Source organism: Mauremys reevesii, linkage group 15, assembly GCF_016161935.1.
Source record: "Mauremys reevesii isolate NIE-2019 linkage group 15, ASM1616193v1, whole genome shotgun sequence".
NCBI classification, from domain to species: domain Eukaryota; kingdom Metazoa; phylum Chordata; order Testudines; family Geoemydidae; genus Mauremys; species Mauremys reevesii.
Window position 1 is genome coordinate 34855821 of NC_052637.1, and position 21339 is coordinate 34877159.

Below are 21339 nucleotides of genomic sequence, written 5' to 3' on the forward strand. Positions count from 1 at the left end.
TACACCCTGGTTGACATCACCGCTGTTACTGGCCCAGAGCCATCACAGGAGTTGCACCTGTTACTCTGGGCTGCATTTGAGCCAAAAATTTGAAGGGCCAAATTCTGCCTGGACTTACATTGCAAACCCATTGTTTAGCCGGTTTGACACTGAGCCCTCTTCCATTGCATCAGGTTTCCATTCGTAGCTGTGTCTTAATCTTTTGCTTTTAAAGTTGTTAATTTCATCCAAACAGAAGAACATTTCATTTACTATTCACAAGCATACCGGAGCGGTAGCATTTGCTCATATGCTACCATTTTGTGATTTTTTTTTCCTGTTTAGGATGGTAAAACCCCAATCTTAATAGGGCCAGGGAAAAATCTCTTAGATCTTCAGTGCTTAATTGGAGATGAAACACAGATAATTGCTGAAACAAAATGTACCAGGTGCCTACAAATCAGCATGTTCCTTCAATTAGTGTACATTTGTCATAAACAGATGCCAGAATGAGCTACAGCAGTAAATCATCTGTGACAAAATGTCCTCCTAAAAATGTATATGCATAAAGGGACAGGCACAAATATATTGTTTGGCTCAGGTTTGGTAGTAGGGATGGCAATGACTTCTTTTCCAATTAGCCATAGGGATCTCAGTCTGCAGTAAATTCTTTACTTTGGAACACAGCTGTGGACAATAGGTTGGAGATTAAGTAGTTCATTGCAAAACTGGTTGGTGCTCCTGAATTTACTAAACAAATAGATAAACATGTCTCTTAATTCATAGCAAATCCATTACTTCGTATGGCATGCATTGGACCACGTGCTTTCTAAAGTGCTCAGAGGCTCCCCTACTGGTTCAGTACCTGCCTATGAAAATGACTGTATTTTACATAGCCTGGTCACTCTGTAATTGCAGTACAGATGAAAACATTACAACCAAACGCCAAGTGCTGTCTAAACAGAATCCCAGTAGTGATTGCTTTCATGGTTTTATTTTCTAAGGGGGAAAAGAGACTGTAACTCTTCCCCCCCCCTTTTTTTTTTCCCAAATGGAGGAAACAAACATGATGTGAAACAGATTCTAAACATAGCATAGCTCATTTGAAGGAGTAGCCGATGAAGTTACCAAAGTCATAGTGCTCAATCCTCCAAGAGCAGAATGTCGCACTGGCCTTCAAAATGTATAATACAGAGAGTCAGTCAAAAAAGAAAGAGAGAGAGAGAGGAGAAATCTTGAAATAGTTTGATCTTAAATTCTGCAACATGCAATTTCAAGATCTCACATCTAACAATGTGCAAAAGAGTAACACCAGGTTTAAGTATGACAGAGGTAAATGTGGGTCTCAAATGAGTGATGCAGCATCGAGAAGTGCAATGATAATATCAAGCGATTAAATTCTAACTCTTGCTACATATGAGCTAGCACTTCCTAAGGGCTAAATCCTGTTCCTTGTCAAAGCTGGGGTGGTAACTGGCGTAGTTCCAGGGACAATTCAGGGATCAGACAAATGGAATATTCCCTCTTTCAGCTGTTACTGAGGTCTCAAGGAGTCTGTCTCTACAGCTGCTGTACCTCCATGCAAGGGGGGTATTTGATGTACACAGTGTTGCTAACTCTTGCAATCTTATCACAAGTTTCACGGTATATGGTGGTTGGTTTTTTTTTTTTTTTTTTTTTTTTTCCCCTCCTGGAGTCTTGTGATGATATGAGAATCTTGGCTTCCTTTTTTAAATGTCAGTTTCTAGTCCTCGTGGCTGTAGAGAAAATCTTCAAAACATTGAACTCTAAAAGCTAAAAAGATCCCAACACGCATTTTTTTTAAAGTCTCATTGTTTTCAAGCCAACTGCATGACTTCTTGAGGCCTGACTCACAGTTTATAATGCTTTGAAGTGGCAATATTGTCCACATATTGTAAGATTCAGCAGCCTCAGCTTGTCCTGTCTCCCCTCTGTACTCAGGCAACGGGAGCCCTCACATAGGATAGCTTTGGCCTGTCTACACAGGCTTTTTGCATCCTGTTTCCCGCTTTGTGAAGCAGAACCACCCCAGTTCTGTAGTCAAGGGCACCTTGCTGAAATGGCTCTGTTCTCAGCCATGTCCCATTTCAGTTTGGTGCCTGCGATCTTGAGCACCTCATCTTATCACAGCCGTTGCAATATCAGTTGTGGGGAAATGTTGGCAGGGAGGTGTCTGACTGACCTTGTGTATACGTCTTGCCATCCAATCTCCAAAGTATACGTCTACCAGCCTTTCCACCTTATGCAGCATGTTTTAATCAATGTAACTTTCCATTCATAGGCTGGGGCATGGAGGGGATCCATTAGGAATCAATAAGAAACATGGTGAAAGTGGGCTAGGAACAGTCAGGGATTGAGGAAAGCTAAGTTTTTAGGGGGATAAAGTAGAGAGGAGAGAGAGAGATTTGTTTTCTTGTGGGTTTTAAGAAATTGAGTAATTGAAGGATTGGATTAACCTGATGTGACTTTTTGTTTTTTCTGCCAGATTAGATATGTTGAGTTTCTTGGCATGGTGCATTGTACAGTACATCGTGTGCTGTAAATATGGGTGTGTCGGTAGAAAGCTTTAATGACACAACCGCCTTGCAGCATAATGTAGTACATCAGTATAGTACTGGGCAGATTATTTTTTTTCCTCTTGCTTGCTAATCTACTCTGTATTATGTTTCCAACATACAATCAAGTGACTTGAAGACCACCTTTTGACATAAAAAAAAATCTTTGGATCTAGTGATGGCATCATAAAAGGGCATGTGAAGTGAGGAAGACTGGTGTATAAAAAGTAATGCTTTGAAAGAGAGTTGGGACTGTTCCATGGACACTAAGCTACAGTTTACTGGGAAATGTTGTGAATGTTTGTTTTTTGTTTTTATAATTGTGTCTTAAGATGTTGCCTACTCCCGGGGGAATTCTGCACCAAAAAATAAAAAATTCTGTGCACAGTATTTTAAAATTCTGCAAAATTCTGCATATTTTATTTGTTAAAATAACACAGTATAACCCCGCTGATTTCAGTTATTTTGGTAATTTATTTACGCTGCAATACAATGAATGATGAATGGGGAGCACTGGAGGAAATCCCCCTCTGTTTAATAGTAATGTAGCTAGTATTGACCCTTACTTCGAGTTATTTAGTCAACAAATATATGTTCAGTGTTGCATTGTAACTGAAGAGCAGGCGAGGGCTAGGGACTCAAACTCACAGTTTATATTGGCTACTGCCCATCTCCAGAAAGTTCAGTAGCAAACAGTTCATGGAGCACATTTTATTTTCAGTCCAAAAATTTAGACCAGTTCTAATCACTAAAGCACCATAAGCATTTATAAGGCTACAGAGTGTGACACTGTGACAGTGTGTGTTTGACACAGATAACCCAAGCACCCGCATTCTGAAAAGGTTCAGCTGAAAACTTTCAGAAGTGTTTCAATAGCGTTTAAAAGAGTACTGGATAAATTCATGGTGGTTAAGTCCATAAATGGCTATTAGCCAGGATGGGTAAGGAATGGTGTCCCTAGCCTTTGTTTGTCAGAGGATAGAGATGGATGGTAGGAGAGAGATCACTTGATCATTGCCTGTTAGGTTCACTCCCTCTGGGGCACCTGGCATTGGCCACTGTCGGTAGACAGATACTGGGCTAGATGGACCTTTGGTCTGACCCAGTACGGCCGTTCTTATGTTCTTGTGTTCTTAAAAGTGGCCACGGATGTTGGGTGCCTGTATTTTGGGTGCCAGCTTGAAACACCTCAGGCCTTGGTGCCGATTGGAGTTGTTTGGCCCATCTGAAAACCAGACCACAGGTGTCACAACGAAGGGACCCCCAAAATTGAGGCACCCAGAAATCAGTGGTCGCTTTTGGGAAAAAAACAGGCCTTTCTACTGTATTGGGCCCCTACTGCAGTTTTTGCTGTGTTAGAAATCTTTTGGAAAACTGTCTGGTCACTCAGTTGTGTCAGCCACAAGGCTGTTAAAAACCATTCTCAAGACTAGTAGTCTCTGGCAGTCATGTCATCCTTGGGTCCTGCCTGCACCCACTCATCAATTAGGGTTGTAAATGGTTTGCTTGCTAAACAGACTGAGCTGAGACATTTGCAATATCCATTGTCGAAAGCCATGCTAGTTTTCCAGGAGAGAACCTAGACAGTATCTAGTCTCAAAAAAGTTTTTTGTTTTGTTTTTAAACAAACTTATGACCCATAACACTAGTTGGGAAAACTGTGTTAGCAGAAACCATATTAAAAAAAATGTTTCCCAAGGGGGAAAACTGCTGGTTAGATGGGGCTTTGATAACAGATTTTGTGGATTTTCAGTTCCAGAATATTTAATCTGATTCCTAGAAGGACATTAAAAATTTGAGTAGTCTATACAAAACAGCACAGAGAGATGAAACACATGCTTCGTACTCTGTCAAATCCCAGTGGAAGTTTGCTTGAGTGAGGTTTGCAACATCAAGTCATCTATGTAGTTTAATGTATGAAATCATAAAAAAAATTAAATGTGCAAATGGATCACTAATATGGAAAGATCCCCCCTTTTTAAAAAAAAAAAAAAGTCCCATCTTCAGGGTTGTTTTTACTTGTCTAAATGCATCAGATTTTGCATTAGATGACTCACATGTGGCTAAAGCTGGCAGTGGTTCTGTGGTTGCTCCATGCATTTTGTTTTCTGATCTAAAAATCAGCAATCACAATGTAAATATCTTTTCATAGTAAAGTTTTATGAGTTAGAAAAAGCTGATAGATTCCACTTATCATGGCTTAATTCCTTGCACGCATCTAAGGAGACAAGAAAGCCAAAAGAGTAAGTGCACTCCGTTAACTACTGAGAGAAAATCAAACACGTGAAAAGGAATCATTGGTCAAATAAAAGGAGAGAACTTGTCAACTTGTCCGTGTCTTTCTGTGATTTCAGGAGCTTCTGCACGTGTCTTGATTATCCTCTCATTTCTGTAGTAAGTAAACAGATACATTTTCATTCTGTACCCCTGCTTCTGTTTTATCCTTCATCATTATTCTCTGCAGCAGGGATATATTTCCTGTGCTCTGGTGCTGGAGGCTTTCTGTTGTGTTATACCTGTAACATGCTCTCAGGTGTAAGAGAGTGAATCAGTCACATGCTGATATGGATACTGGCAGTGGCTGCCCCTTGTTGTTACTTAGGTCCATTAGTTAAATGCATTACTGCCATTAATATCATCATAACAATAGGACCTTACATTTGTAGCATCGTTTATCCTAGGGGGGGGTTAAATTGTGCCCCGCTTACTTTGTGAGTAGTCTCCTATATTTCAGTGGGGCTGCTTGGGGACGACTTTAAGGAAAGGTATTGGAACTGTGAGCCATGTGGCCCATCATCAGATATGGACTTTTATCATTCTTATACTGGGCCAGATCCTGAGAGGTGATGGGCACTTTTAGCTCTCGCTGACTTTGGGATTTGAGGGCACTCAGCACTTTGCAAGATTGAGTCCATTTTTAGTCCACTCCTGTGAGGTGCTCAGAATCCTCGTCCGTTGGCAGTTCTCAGTCCCTTTCAGGATTAGAGCCTGTGTGCTGGTGTGACGGTCCCAAGCCCGAGAGGTGCTGATCATCTGTAACTCCCATTTAAATCCATGAGAGTGAATGGTGCTTGGCACACTTCACAGGACTGGACCTAGCTAATCTACAGTTCAGCAACCCCCTAAATAATTTCTGAAGTTGCTTCTCCTTTTTCTGCTGCATGCCAGGTCATAGCCTCTGGCTTGTTCTTTCCCACTTTCTCACGTTTTCCCAGAGCCGCTGCTGTGTACAGTCTGAAGATCACATTTAACCAACACAAGGAAATCGGCTTCGCCGTCACGTGGATTAGAATGTGTTCACTCTGTTCTGCCAGATTGTGGCTAGCTGAGCAAAATACAGCAAAGTGCTGGGCTCCTGGCCAAGCTTTTATTTCAGTTTGGAGCACGCAATCACACATATGCTGTTTGGCAGGACATCCACGCTAGGGTATATTTGGATAGTAATCAGTCTTTCTTTCCTTCTTTCTTTCCATCATATAACACCACCACTGGTGTTTAGCCAGCCGACTTGAGAGTCCCAGTTCAGTGTTTACACTCTATATACATGTTCAGAACATGTTACAGCCATGACATGGGATGCATTTAGGATGAGGCTATAATTCTACAGCTTGAAAACCAAACTTCTTAACTACGCCCCCACCCTCCCCACTGCCAGGGTGCTGATGACACAGTTACGCTGTTACTCTTTCAGAGATCAAAAGCTTCTCCAGGATGGATTGAAGGCCAAATATGGAAGGAAGTAGCTTTGCTGGAGCTCCGAAAATAACAAGACTTGTTAAACTAATAGTCTGTCCTTGTCGCTAATCTTTTAAACTTTTTTTAAAGTTTATTGTTTGTGCCTCCAGCTATAAGTGGAAAATACAGATTGTCAGTGAAAATATTAGTAAAATGTCTTGGGAAATAGGAGGGTGCAGTTAGAATTCCGGAGATGGATGCTTGTTCCTCTTAAGGTCTCTCTCTCCCGCCCCCAACTTGCCTGCCTCTGAAGCTGTTTGCATGTAATCTGACTCACCCATGAAAATAAAGCTGGATTTGATTTTAGCAGTCTAGGAGGCTTTTGGATTCTTGGGAGATAAAGGCTTTATGATGCAAACTCGTTTATTTCTCTGTGAATCCAAAATTGACTTTTCAAAATCCAGTGTGTGTTTTGGAAAGTTGGCATTGTGGTCAAAACCCCAACATTTCTGCTGATGCCCTTATTAAAAAAAAAAATACCACAGCCATCCAAAACATGGGTTGGTAGCACTGCTCTGGCATTTGGGGCTGCTATGAGAGAACTCTGTAATATTTTATAAGGGACTATTTCTTGTGATTTTTTTTTATATATATACATAAAAAATAGTTGTCCTAGACAACTTTTGTGATTGCTTTATGGGAAACTAGGCTGTGTCTGAATAGATCAACAGACTGAAATAGCTAGTCCCACAATAGCTATTTAGCAGCCTTTCTAAAATCTATGTAGAGGGGTCTTGAGAATATATAGCAACCGTCACCTCTGTTGGACTCTCCTAAGTTCACAAATGTGTAGAAGAAAGGAAATAGTGGGCCAGACCCTCAGCTGATGTAAATCAGCAAAATTGTATTAAAGTCAGTGGAGCTATGCTGCTATACACTAAGGACACAGCAGCACTGTAGGAGCCCCTCCAGCTCTAGAGATCTCAGAAAATGGGCCTTCTTTGTAAGGTCAGATTTAGGTTAAAATACTATGTCAAGCTGTGTCGCTACAGTTCACCTAAAATACATGTGATATCTCCATGTCTTCTAGTGATTTATGGTTTGTTTAGAGTATGGTGGGAAAGCCTTGAAGCCTTAAATTCACTGTCATTAGAAGCATTTCAGGTGTGTTTACTTAAAAATCAGGGGTTCACAGCCTGGTCCACAAAAAATCAAAGCCTCCCACTGACTTCATCAGACCTTTGATGGAGTGATGGAGAGGGTCAGGCTTGGCCCTTTCTAAACTCATCGCATTTCACTGAACTTGAAATTTCAAGAATTGACTTTCAAAGGGTCACCCCCTCTTTATAACGCGTACTATTCAGTCCTGTGTGTATTGAGAAGTGTCTGTTTCTGGTCCACCAAGCCCAAGTAAAGGTTGGGGCAGCTGGAATTCCCGTCCTGGAGACTGTATGCAGAGCAGCTGCACAGCACCCGTTGTAGTCTCCAGACAGCAAGTTATCCTCTATGGGAGGGTTTTGTTCAGAGGATCTGGGTTCCCTGGACCCACTCTGGACACAGTCTGTAGCTTAGCCTGATTCGCTGCACCTGCTTCTCAGTGTCTTTACAACCCAGCACTGCAGGGGCTAAACTATGTTCCCGTTCCTACCAATGATGAATTTCACTTAATTACATTCACTTTGGTGGAGCTCATACAGATTGAAACTAGAGGAGAATTTGGTCCCCAAAAGCCCTCAGTGATTCAGTTGCTTTTTCAGGTCTTGCAAGCCTGTGCAAGGGTCTGGGCTGGATTTGGCTCCTAAACTGGTTCATTATGGGGTGGGCAGTAATCACCTCTGATCTGATTATAAGTACATGGAACGACGCCTATTACAACTGGGCTATGTACTGTGATTTTGATTTTAAAACGCATGTGCTCACACACACACGCGCGCACTTAAGGACTTTAAAGATTCAGGTTGAGATTTCTACAGGAATTAGGTGTGCACTGAATTTTAAGAGGATCTAGGCACCTTACTTCCTTAGCTGCTTTTTGAGAAATCCCAGTTGTAAACAGTAATCTTAGAGAGCTGCGGGCCACTGGTGGCAGTTAGCAGCTTCAGCCCTCCTCAAAAGTGCCCTCAGATGATCTCCTGGAGCTGCTGAAACTCACCAGACAGGTTCTTGTTAAACCATTAGCCAGTTAAGCAGAAAGAGTAATGGTGTGTCTCCTCTCCTGAGATTAATTTTTCCTTTGCAATTCCCAGCCTTCAGGAATTGTGTACATTTGCCCGCATTGACAAAACAGCAATGGGACATTAGGGTGGTAAGAAAGGTGTTGCTCTTACGAACTTATTAATTGGTACCATGGGACCACTCGTGTGTAAAGACTGATGACATGAGTAAGGGCATGCAGGATCACAGGTGTGTAGCTTGAGTTCTCGCATCCTTGGCCTGCCTACAAGCTTCACCCTGTTCCTCAGCTAATGTTTTGTACTGTTCAAAGTTTTTCCTTTTAAAGAAATTTTTGCAAAATCCAAGTGATGTTTCATTGCTGCCAGTGCGAGCAGATGATTCTGCAGTACAGATGCCGTGCCTTGGAAGGGAGACGCCAATATGTAGCTACTTAAATGCTTTGTAGGCTCTTGAAGGTAATGTCAAAAATTTCAGTTGAAATGAAACTGTTTTTACTAAATTCTGTAAGAGCCTGCCCAGTGCCCCATTGCTGTACAGTAACTGTAATCTGGGGTCAGGGTTGCTTGTTTTGGGCAGAGTCTGGAAATCCTTCATAAGAAACAGCTATACATACGTTTGACTTGAGCTGCGGCAATGATAAACCTTGACCTGGCAGTAAATCTGAGCTTTGGCTGCAGCTGACTTGTTTGTAAGATCACCTTTGGTGGTAGGCAGGTCTTTCTCCAGTTTCCTGAGTAACCTGAAGTGAATTACTGATTATTTGCTAGAGAGAGAGAGAGAGAGAGATTGTGTGTGTGTAAAAAGAAATAACAAGGAAAAAGCTAAATGCAAGAACCAGATGGTAGGATAGTCAGTGCTGCTGTTTTCTCCTGAGCTGTATGATGATGTGTGTTAATAACAACCAAGCTTTCTTTCATTTATAGATATCACCGTGTTTTACAAACAGCAATTTAATGAGACTTTAGCGGGAGGTATTATACCCATTTTACAGATCACAAAGCTGAGGCACAGAGAGTTAAACCAACTTGCCAGGCTCACACAGCAAGTAAGCGGCAAAGCCAAAATTAGCTGTCCTCATTTCTAGCCATTAGAACAAACACTCGAAATAGGTGTGAAGATATTGTCTCTTATTTCAATAGAATTATTTTTAGAATGCAAGTTAGGTCAGTGAAGTATGCCAGACAAACAAAGCGAACCGTGAATGTGCAGTATTGTTTGGGGGAGTGTATGCACATAAATAGATCTGGGTATGAGGAAGCATACTTTTTTTCACCACTAAATAGATTATTAAGGTGTACCAGAACACTGAATTGTATTCTTTGTAAAGCCCAAATAAACAGTGGCACAGAATACCTTCCTCATCGTGAGACAGACTCCTAATAGATCTCATTACCCTGTAACTCCTTAAGTCTGTTCAGTGCAGTTTTCGTTGTTCCTTATTCATTTGTAAAATGAAGATTAAGAAAAAAATGTGGCATAAACCTAACAATTAAAAAATAAACACCATTTAAAATTAAGCCTCTTCGTTACCCACTTTTTCTTATATCCAAAACGCAGAGGACATTTAAAAACATGAAAATCCATGTGCCTGAATTTACCAAAAAAAAAAAAATTATCTTAATGTCAGACTGCAGAAGTGATCTGATATGACAGTTGCTGTGGCAACACCACCTACTTCATGAAAATTGGAGTTAATAGGAGTGTAAAAGGTAAAACCCACATAATTTTCCAAGCACATGAATTTTCACTGCCCTCAGCTGCAGGGCTTTCCAAACCGTCAGACGTTTCTTCTCCTGTTTGGGGGGTGCACGTACCTGTTTCCTCAGGGTCAAATATGGAGGCTTCACTCTAGGAACGTCTGTCGATAAGATTTGGTCCTATAAGTATGGACTATCTGATTAGAAGCATACACAACTCCTGCACTGAAAGGGGCTGAACCAAGATGAACAGTAGCCAGGTGCACAAGGAGGCAAAGAGCCTTACTTTACTGTGGTCACCGTTAAAAACTTGTCAGTTGCCTTAGGTAGCTAAATACCCTTATCTCTGTATTTACAGTGTCCCCTACAGAATATATAAGGACAGGTGCAACTAGGGCCCAATCCATTCAACTGAAAGACTCCCATTGATTTTGGAGCAGGCTCATACTAAGAAAATATCCGAGTATGTAAATCTAATGTTTGAGGGTGATCACTCGTGTAGAAATTGATAAAACTCTTAAAGAAAAATACATGGTCACTTTTTGGCCTCATTAATGATCCCAAAACAGTGGTGTTGCATAGCCACGATTAACTGTACGGTTAGCTGAGGCTAGGAAAACATATTCTTTTCTAATCGGAGCAACATTTAGCGTGTTTTGGATGTTGGGAAGTAAAGAGTAAAATGCACCACACAACATTTTGATCATTTTAAATTGGTATGGTACATATATTGAACTGTGTTCTGAAAGGTTTCAGTGGTTTTTGGTATCAGCCAAAAAAACGAGGAGTCCTTGTGGCACCTTAGGGCAGGTCTACACTAAGAGCGGGGGTCGAACTAGGGTGAATAGCGTAGCTGAATTCGAAGTACCCTAGTTCGAACTACTCACCCGTCCACACGCCGCGGAATCGAAGTCCGCGGCTCCAAGGTCGACTCCGCCACCGCCTTTTGCAGTGGTGGAGTATCGAAGTCAACCCCGGCGCTTCCGGAGTTCGAACTATCGCGTCCAGATTAGACGCGATAGTTCGAACTCCGAGAAGTCGAACTCACCACGTCGACCCGGCTGGTAAGTGTAGACTAGCCCTTAGAGACTAACACATTTATTTGGGCATAAGCTTTCGTGAGCTAGAACCCACTTCATCAGATTTGTTAGTCTCTACGGGAGCCACAAGGACTCCTTGTTTTTGTGTGTGTGTGTGTGTTCTGAAAGGTACTGCATGGTATATATTCAGTGTGGGTATCTGTTAGCAGTGTTTCAGGAGCAAGGCATTATTTGAAAATCCTTTCAGACATCTGTCTGGGTGATTTATTTTGAGATCCCCAGCTCTGATTGGTTGGAGAAAAGTGACATTAAAGTACACCTCCAGCTGGTGACCGACATTTTCTTTATTTCTCAGTGAACAAAGTCATACGTGCCTGTGTATGTCTATACGATGCAGGCATTTGTGTTTAAAAGCGCCTAAGCTCAATGAATGGATAACGACCTTTGCTAATTACAGCTGGCTTGATAATCATCAATTATGGTATAGTAGAACCTCAGGGTTACGAATACCAGAGTTACGAACTAAGCAGTCAACCACACACCTCATTTGGAACCAGAAGTATGCAATCAGGCAGCAGCAGAGACCCCCCTCCCCCTCAACACCCCCCCAAAAGCAAATACAGTACAGTATTGTGTTAAACATAAACTACTAAACAAATAATGGGAAAGCAGCATTTTTCTTGTGCACAGTAAAGTTTCAAAGCTATATTAAGTCAATGCTCAGTTGTAAACTTTTGAAAGAACCACCATAACGTTACGTTCAGCGTGATAAACATTTCAGAGGTGTTTGTAACTCTGAGGTTCTATTGTGTTCAGTTTGCTAATCTCTCTTTGGCAGCTGTGTAGGGGAGGGTGGCAAGATTTGAGTGTGTAGCTTCTACTCACCTACTTGTACATTTAAAAAAAAACTTTTTAAAGAAAGCAAGCTTTAATGGTAATCATAAGCAATTCCCATCCGCTGCGACACTTCCTGAGGGCATCATGATAAATGAACTTTTACTAATAGACAGAAGGGGAATTACACACTGAGTAGACTCTTTAATCTCAACATTCAATAAGCGGTGTGTATGTTATATGCCATGTATGTACTAACACATGGGTTCTCAACATGGGGTCGTGAACAGGTTTCAGAGGATTGGAACTACACCTCTGCCCCGATATAATGCGACCTGCTATAACACGAATTCGGATATAACGTGGTAAAGCAGTGCTCCGGGGGGAGGGGCTGTGCACTCAGGAGGATCAAAGCAAGTTCGATATAACGCGGTAAGATTTTTTTGGCTCCCGACAACTTTGTATCGGGGTAGAGGTGTATCTTCATTTTCTTCAGTTAGACTTGAAGAGGGCCCCACAACTTTCTTCTGGTATATTATGAGGTTGCAATGTAGAAAAGGTTGAGAATGAACATGAATAGTGGGATTTGCTCAAGAAATAATTCCACAGGCATGTGGATTTTTCGATTTTTATACCTTTTTAAAACTGAGAAGAACACAAAATTTCAACACAAGTGCCTTTATTTGCATTATTCATTTTAATTGGAATTTTTGTTGCTCTGCTAAACATGATTTTTAAGTGCAGCAGAAACCACTGGCCCTTGTTACTGTTTCTTAAAAGCCTTTAATCCAAAACATGGTATTTCTTCACACTTTTGATGCTAGATGGCTCTTCCAGTAGGAGAAAGAGGGAATGTCTCCCCCAATATTCAGTAACATAGTAGTTCCTTTTTCTTAGACTTCCTGTGTATGGCTGCCCATTTTCTTCTGCATTTGATGTACCATCAAGGTCCACATTAAGCAGCCATGTGCGGAATAATTTCTTTCTGGAACAGTCTGTTCTTTTGGAATTTGGCCTAAACATCATTATCTAATCCCAAGCCCCTCTCAGCCTACTGTGCTATTAACACACTTGTGTAAATTGTGGGCAAAGACAGAGAGATACTAGATATATACCCTCTCTCATGCTTTGCTTACAAAGTGCAAAATAAGAATATACAGACAAATTCTGCTTCTCCAGCTATCCTGTGGGATGTAATTGGTGGCAGAATTTGGCCCTTTACAAATATATATATTTTTCTACGCATCAGCAGCCCTTAATTTAAATGGGAGGAAATGAAATTTACTGAGCCACAGATTATTCATTATTTGGAAGATATGTGATCACCACTATTTACTCCTTTTGTAATTTGATAACCATTTCTTACATTGCCATAAACAAATAGATACTTTACACACGATTATTTGTAACAAACACACTATGTTTTAATGAATAACAATCCTTAAACTAAAGCCAGAGCGGTTGCTAATAGTTAGATGTGCAGATCAAAAAAAGGAAAGGAAAGGTCTGCAGGGATCTGTCATTCTCTACAGTGGTTCCCCCTTGCTTAAAGGACTCTCCGGTACAGCATCTCTTAGCAACTGTCAGTGATTTTAAGAAGGGGATGGAAAATGCGCTCATTTTGTTGGCTTTGCCATAGTGACCGTGTGGGGTTTTTCCATGTCGCTGGGCATCTCACGCTGCAGACTGTCGAGCACACACAGCTAGTGAGATGACAAGATGGGCTTGGGTACCGTAATTCGGGAATCGATACATGAGGCAGGGGCAGCATATGCTGTCTTTGCATGAGATGTGTTGCAACGTGCGAGACACCTGTCCTGGATGTTCATTAGCCAGTCACTGCAATTAGACACCCGCGGCTGGCCCGTGCCAGTTGATTCGAGCTCTCGGGGCTTGGGCTGTGGGGCTGCTTAATTACCATGTAGACGTTCAGGCTTGGGCTGGAGACCAGGCTGTAGGACCCTGCGAGGTGGGAGGGTCCCAGAGCTGGGGCTGCGGCCGCAGACGGAACATCTACACCCCAATTAAACAGCCCTGAGAGCTCGAATCAACTGGCACTGGCCAGCCACGGGTGTCTGCTTGCAGCTCGGACTCCCCACTGCAGGTTTTTCTTTCCAGTGTAAACATAGACTTTGAGGCCTCAATCAGTGAACAGGGCCCCATTCAGCCAAGTACTGTATATGCACATAATAAAAAGACAGTGGGTAAGATTTTCAGACATGCCTAATCCCCTTTTTCAAAAGTAATTTAGGAGTCCAAGTCTAAGTGAAAGCCAGTGGGGCTTAGGCTGATAAGTCACCTGGGCATTTTCGAGAATTTTATCTAGTCGCGGTCCCTAAAAGCTTACAGTCTATGTGAAATGCCTTGTGCATGTGCCTGGGATGTTCTTTTGCAAGGCAATGTCATATAGTATAGGCATAGTGTATATATACTACACACACACTGTTAAAAGAACACTATTAAGCTTACAAAGTCAAGCACTCAAAAGTGAAGTTGCCTGTTGGAGCCTATAGAGTAATGTTTGCTTATGTTAATTGAAAATGTGCTGAACTGCAAGTAGGGAGTAGGCCTTTAGGCCTACAGTTTAAGCTTTGCATTAGCTAAAGCTACGTTTGTTAGCATGAGTGAATGAGGTATTAATAGGAATGAAGCAAAGCACAATCTTGGGTCATGTATTAAATATGTTTGTGTTTTCACTGCTGTTAGCAGGTATTGTAGGGGAACTTCTGGATGTTTTGGAATATTGGTAATCACAGACTTTGCATTGACGCAAATGATAATTGGAATGATGTTTGACATTAATAGCCAATAAATGATATTTGGGTTTTGGGATTAAATCTGGTAGTAGAAATACAGATATGGTAAAAGGTAAATTTAAGTAAATAAGGGGTATTATTATAAGTGATTATAAAAAGGGTAGTATGCCAATTTTAGATTAGCGTGTCATTCACCATCAAGGTACCATTAGAGAAAGGGTTATACACCCATTCTTCTCATCCAGGGGCTAATCACCCCTGAATGCACCATTTCATCTTGGAGTGTGAGTATAGATGCAGTGTGTGGCATAATGCCGGTTTGTTTTAACTAATATTTTATTTTATGTTTTATTTTGAATAGTCTTTAAATCTATCATGCATGTCATTCCCAGTCCTCCAGGCAATTACATGATCTGTAAGTGCTCTGAAGGCTCAACCCTTAAAGAGTTCAGTTTATGGCTGTTCCTTATACTTGAACTATTAATTGGGAACACAAAAATCAAAGTTTGATTCAGTCCCCCACCCACCCCGCCTTGTGCTATGCATTATTGTACAATATTTTCATACAGGTCCCAAGCAGGAATGCCCACAATGTCTGGAGATGAAACATACTGTCTGGTGATTCTTTTAGAACTCAAATGCAATTTATAAACAACACTTTTGTCTTAAAAGGCTTTTTTGGTTTGGTTTTTTTTAACTCACCAGTCTTTTATCATAATGCTTTAGGAGCCATTAATTTACCAGAGCGATTGCATTGGTCATTCAAAGATATTCTTCCTTCAGAAAATTTTACTGCTCAGCCCACAAATGCGTATTATAGAATCCAGTTTGTATAGGACTGGGACATAAAAACGGCCACACTGGATCAGACTAATGGTCCAGATACACTGGTCTCCTGTCACTGACAATTGCCAGCATCAGATGTTCCAGAGGAAATTATAAAATCCCGATCATAATTATTTGCAATAACACACCCAAGGGTGAAGTTTCTTCCTAACCCCAGCAGCTAGTGGTTGGTATTGTCCTGAAGTATAAAGGTTGATATCTCATATACTGTGTGTTTTTATTCTGTTTTAGTGTAAGCATAGGTTATGTTCTTAGTCTCCATATAATTGTCTCCATTTCAGTAAAGCACTATTAGTGCTAATAATGTAAATGTGAAGATAAAGTTTAGTTTCTGTTAACATAATCACATTTCTAGCTAGCAGTTGCATTAGTTAGTGGGAGATTGCCCTAAAATAATTACCAAGCTCTTACGAGCTCCTTTTACTTCCCCTCTACATTCTGCCAGTCTACAAGTCTACAGCTTTGTCCTGATTGCTGCGCTGGTGATCTGTGCACAGATGTGCTTATCTGGATGAAAGAGTTAATGTAAAAGTAGATCACAGATTAGGCAGGGACTGTCTGTGATTTTGGGTCAGAGAACTACCCCCAATGGCTAAACAGCTGCCAAAGGGAAAGACTTGGAAAGCATATTGACACTGCAGTGTTGTTTTCTAGGGCAACTCTGGGAGAAGATTGTATGTCAGTTTAACTGACAGACTGTATTAGAATTGACAAACCTGAAGTACATTTTAGTTTGCATAAGAAAGTTCGTTAACTGACAGTACATAATCTGTTTCTGCTGGGCTCCTAACAATTGCATCGAACCCCATGTACAAATGTACAAAAACTACTAGATCAACAGAAAAAAAAATTCAAGACAATGTTCTCCCTTCCCCTCCCTGACATTTTTGTATCCATTTTTCAATCAATTTTAGACCGAGGTGAAAAATGGGGATGGGAAGAGAGAATTTCCAGGAAACAAAGTGAATTTATTTTTGATTGATTGCAAATTTGAATTATATAAAATTTTCTGACCAGCTGTACCAACGTAATTCAGCATCCTGGTCCTGCTTGGGACCTAGGGGCTCGACTCCATCACCAAGAGACACCTCTGAAAAGGTTCTTGTGTATAATGCTGGTAGTAAATGTTTTTTAGTGGTTAGACAAGGGGCCTGTGACTCAGGACACTTGTTACTGAGTCACATTGTGACCATGAGCGTTGCACATTATCATTTTTGGCCTCAGTTTCCCACTCTCTAAAATGGGGGTATAAAAATACTCTCCTGTCTGACGGGTTTGTGAAGCTTCATTAATGTTGGCAGTGACGAAAGTTGTTGCTTTTGAACACCTGTTTGGTGACGTAGGTGACATAAGTTGCTGGCCTCGGTCCAGTTCTCAGTGTACAAGTATCCGCGTTGCCACCACCTTTGCTTTCCTACTGGCAACCGTAGCAGAGAGGCTGAGGGCCAAACAGCTCATGACTGCTGATCTGTTCACCTGCTCCCAAGCCTACCACCCGCCTACCATTGCCAACACCTGGTGTGGCAACATCAGAAGCATTAATGAAGACGAGGGCCACTATAGGTGTGCGTCATGTGTGGACCTGCTGGGAGCAAGATGCCATGGTTAAAAGGCCAGGAGCCACCCGGAGCCCTGTTTACACTAGCACGTTGAGTGGGGCTCTGTACGAGTGGGAAGACTGACCCAGTTCTTTTCCTTTTAGGTCAGGGTTGAGGCACGTCGCTTGGGCTGCATACAGGGAAACTTCCGCAGCTTCCTTTAACCGCTGTCCCCAGCTTGCGTCCGTCATAGGGCTGGATTTCTGAGCCATCAGTGCTCCTCAGCTCCCATTTATGAAGCTGCTTGATTTTCCAAAACACTCCGGACCCCCTCATCGGCTCCTACTGACAACAAAAGCTGGGCGTGTGTGAGAACCCGGCCACTTCACTGATGTGCCCAAATGGAAGCTGATGTTCTTTTTTGAAATTTGGCCCCAGTTGCCAGTGCTGAGTGCTTAAAAAAAGGCTCTGGCTCCTCATGTCCAGCAGCGAGATGCCTTATGGTTGCCCGGCCTTTGCAACAGGTACCATTGGCTTTCTTCGTGCACCACGGCCTCTCTGGTCTGTTGACCGACGCTCTCGCTGGATGTTGTGACAGCTGCAGAGCTCGCTGAGGCGGAGATTAGCTGGCCACTAGGCACGTGACCTTTCGATCGCTGTTCTCTATTGACCTGTCCCTGATTGGGAGGAATTTAGTGCATAAAAATAGCACCCTGCACAAACTCTGCAGAAGGAGCTAAGTCTCAAGTGCCGAACAAACAGAGACAAGAAGGTTGTATGACAAGGTAATATGAGCCCACTTACAGTAATATCTGCACTGGATCCAAAGCTGCCCACGCGATCGTGTTAGGTTACAACAAGTTCCAGCACTGCGTAGCTGCAATGGCCATTAGCCAGTCAACTAACAAAGACAGGTTGCTGGCTAATGTTATTGGCAACAGCAGATAGAATAAATGCAAAGATGCAGAGTGCCAAGAGTTGCCTAATATTGGACAAAGAAGAATAGATTTTCTTCTCTCTTGCACATTCCTGTTAATTCCATTGACTTCAGTGGTGTTACTAATTTACACCAAATGTAAGGGAGTGCAGAACAGGGTCCTATGTAGTGGTAAACATTTCAAAAGCAAGTGGCCTGTGGGCTCCTAGATGATTTATGGACATCAAAGGGCATCTGGACAGCTTTATGAATGAGCTGTGCATTGACACATGCGTCCACCTGTGTGAAGTTGAAGGATCAGGGCCTTGGTGTTTGGATCCTCTGGATCAATTTGTGTGTGTGTGTGTATAAGCAGAGAGGAAGTAGCTTAACTCAAGCTGGTCTAAAAGGTTTTTTTGTCCCATGAAGTTTTCACCTCAAAATGTTGAATGAAAGCCAAACTTTTTGGCCACAATATTTTGATGAAAAAGCTAAATTTTCTGTGAAACCCAGACAGTTCTTGCAAAATAATTCATTTTGTCAAAACCTCATTTTTTTTCTGCTGAAAAACAATTTTGATGGGAAAAATATTTACTTGTGTGTCACAACAACACATAAGGAATTTTATTTTTTTTATTCACACAATGTTTCCAAATCTCTGCTAGAATTATGTGGGGTTATTTTAAAATATATGCATTATAAACATAGAGAAATACATTTTTTATATGAGAGATTTGTTAAGGAAGGTCCAGTGATTCAGATGCCAACCTGGGACACTGGATATTCAGCTTCAGTTCCCTGCTCTGCCACAGATTCCTATGTGACCTTGGTCAAGTAATTTAATCTCTGTGCCTCAGTTCCCCATCTGTAAAATGGGGGCAAATAGCACTGGAGTGCTGTGAGTTTAAGACTAGGAGACGCTTAGATGCTATGGTAATGGAGTCCATACAAGTACCATAGATAGATATCAATCTTTAATCCAGATATTGAACATTTCAGAGTTCAGAATTATTGAGAACCAGGTTTTTGGTTCAGATCCATTAGAAAGCGAGGGACCATTTTCAAAATCCGCTTTGTTCTTTGAACACCCCTCTTCCCCACAAAAAATAAATATGTAAGAATATTCACAGCTATGGTTTTGGTTCATTTGTACCCTTAATATAAAATTTACAAGATCTATTAGTGTGTGTTAGAAAATATCTGGCAGCTCTGTTCTGACAGATACAAATGTACTAACATCAAAGGAAGGTGCCTCCATTTAATCATTTAAATAGGCCTGTTTCTGCCCCCACCTCATATAGCTGAAATGAGATTAGCCATCCATTTACAATAAAACTACAAACAATTGCCTTTGGTTTACTGAGTTAATAAGCTGGCTTTTTTCCCCCACCTTAAAAAAGATATAAAATGTGTTAGGCAAAAATGATTTCATCAAAGCTGTTTCAAACTACATCCGGTGTGTCCAGGGGAACAGAACATCCTTTTTTCATGCAATTCTTTCAAGCAGACAAAAAAACTAGTGTGCCTTGTTTCTTCCATTAAGCTTTCAACTTCATTTTGCTTCACTTGCTAAAATACATCTGACTTGCGTTTTCATTGCTATGTAAAGTATAAAGAGATCTACTAACCATGCATCACAGTGAAAAGTCAACTACCAATGGCGTTCTGAAACGGAATAGGTAACTTCTCCATAGCAGCATGCATGCTGCGTGCGCCCCCTCAGGATTTTCACACTGTAACTGCAGTTATTACTGGTAGATATGTCTGCTAGGTTACTGTCACCCATGTGGTTATGTGCTGGGATACATTCTTTTTTCTGGTTTTGTTAATGAACCACAACAGGAAATGTCCCGTTTTTAACAATGGGATCTTGGCAGCAGCGTGCCACATCCTGAGGGAAAAAGGAAACACTCCACTGTTGGTACAACACTAGTAACTGAATTGTCTCAGATTTCTTTTTCTTTTTTTGGGGAAAAACATTACTTTGATCCACCTTTTTCTTCTCCTGCATCCGTCCCAGCCTTTTCCTAGAATCTGATGTTATTGGTGCTATTTTAAAATGGGTGTTACTGAAGCCATGATTTCTGAGACCAAAACCTTGTCTTATGCAATTTCCCCACAATGTTGTTTATCTAGAATAATAACAAACGATGCTGCAGATAAATCCCTTGAGTTGCAGTTAGAAACAACCTTTAAAATAGTGATGATTTTAGGTATTAATTTGCACAGTAAACATTACAGTTGTGTATAGAAATATGAAGATGTTATGAAAAGTAACAGTATGTTAGTAAAGTTATTATGAAAGCCATCGTATCTCTAAAGTGATAATGAACTTACTGCCATAGTAAGTGTAATAATGATGGCCAACATTTTCTAAAATAGAAGTCCTTTAAATTAGGCTAAGTCTGAAATCAATAAGACTTGCATTCCTAAATCACTGAGGTGCGTGTGAAAAATCTTACCCATAGCACCTAAACATTTTTTGAAACATTGGCCTGTGTTATTAAAATAGATTTCAATAGGAATACTGCCCAGATGGTGACTGCAAGATTGGCCCAGGATGAACGGAAGTCCATAACATTTCTTTTTGCATGTGTAATAGTTTTCGTATTAGTAAAAGATGTGGACAAATTGGAGAAAGTCCAGAAAAGAGCAACAAAAATTATTAAAGGTCTAGGAAACATGACCTGTGAGGGAAGATTGAAAAAACTGGGGTTGTTTAGTCTGGAGAAGAGAAGACTGAGAAGGGACATAACAGCTTTCAAGTACATAAAAGGTTGTTACAAGGAGGAGGGAGAAAAATTGTTCTCGTTTACCTCTGAGGATAGGTCAAGAAGCAATGGGCTTAAATTGCAGCAGGGACGGTTTAGGTTGGACATTTGGAAAAAATTCCTAATTGTCAGGGTAGTTAAGTGCTGGAATAAATTGCCTAGGGAGGTTGTGGAATCTCCATCATTGGAGATTTTTAAGAGCAGGTTAGACAAACACCTCTCAGGATGGTCTAGATAATACGTAGTCCTGCCACAAGTGCAGAGGACTGGATAGAGACCTCTCTAAGTCCCTTCCAGTCCTATGATTCTATAAAAATGCAGTTTACACCTGTATAGTTCCATTGGTGTGGCTACACTGGTACAAATTTCCCTAATCTAAATAGAACTGAAGAGAATGAAACCCGAGCAGTGGAAATGGGAAAAGATTTTTTCAGTCAGATTGTTTAAAACTCTGTTTTTTATACCTATTAAACGCCATAAAAACACTTGGGAGGAAAAACCTCTTTCTGTTAAAGATTCAGGCATTCCCCTACACC

General features: G+C 41.2%; 1 protein-coding gene across 9 annotated transcripts in view; it reads left to right on the forward strand.

The window, feature by feature from the left end:
- The window catches only part of HLF (HLF transcription factor, PAR bZIP family member), a 74765-nt gene that overhangs the window by 44562 nt on the left and 8864 nt on the right, over positions 1-21339 (forward strand). The gene's annotated exons all lie outside the window — the stretch shown is intronic.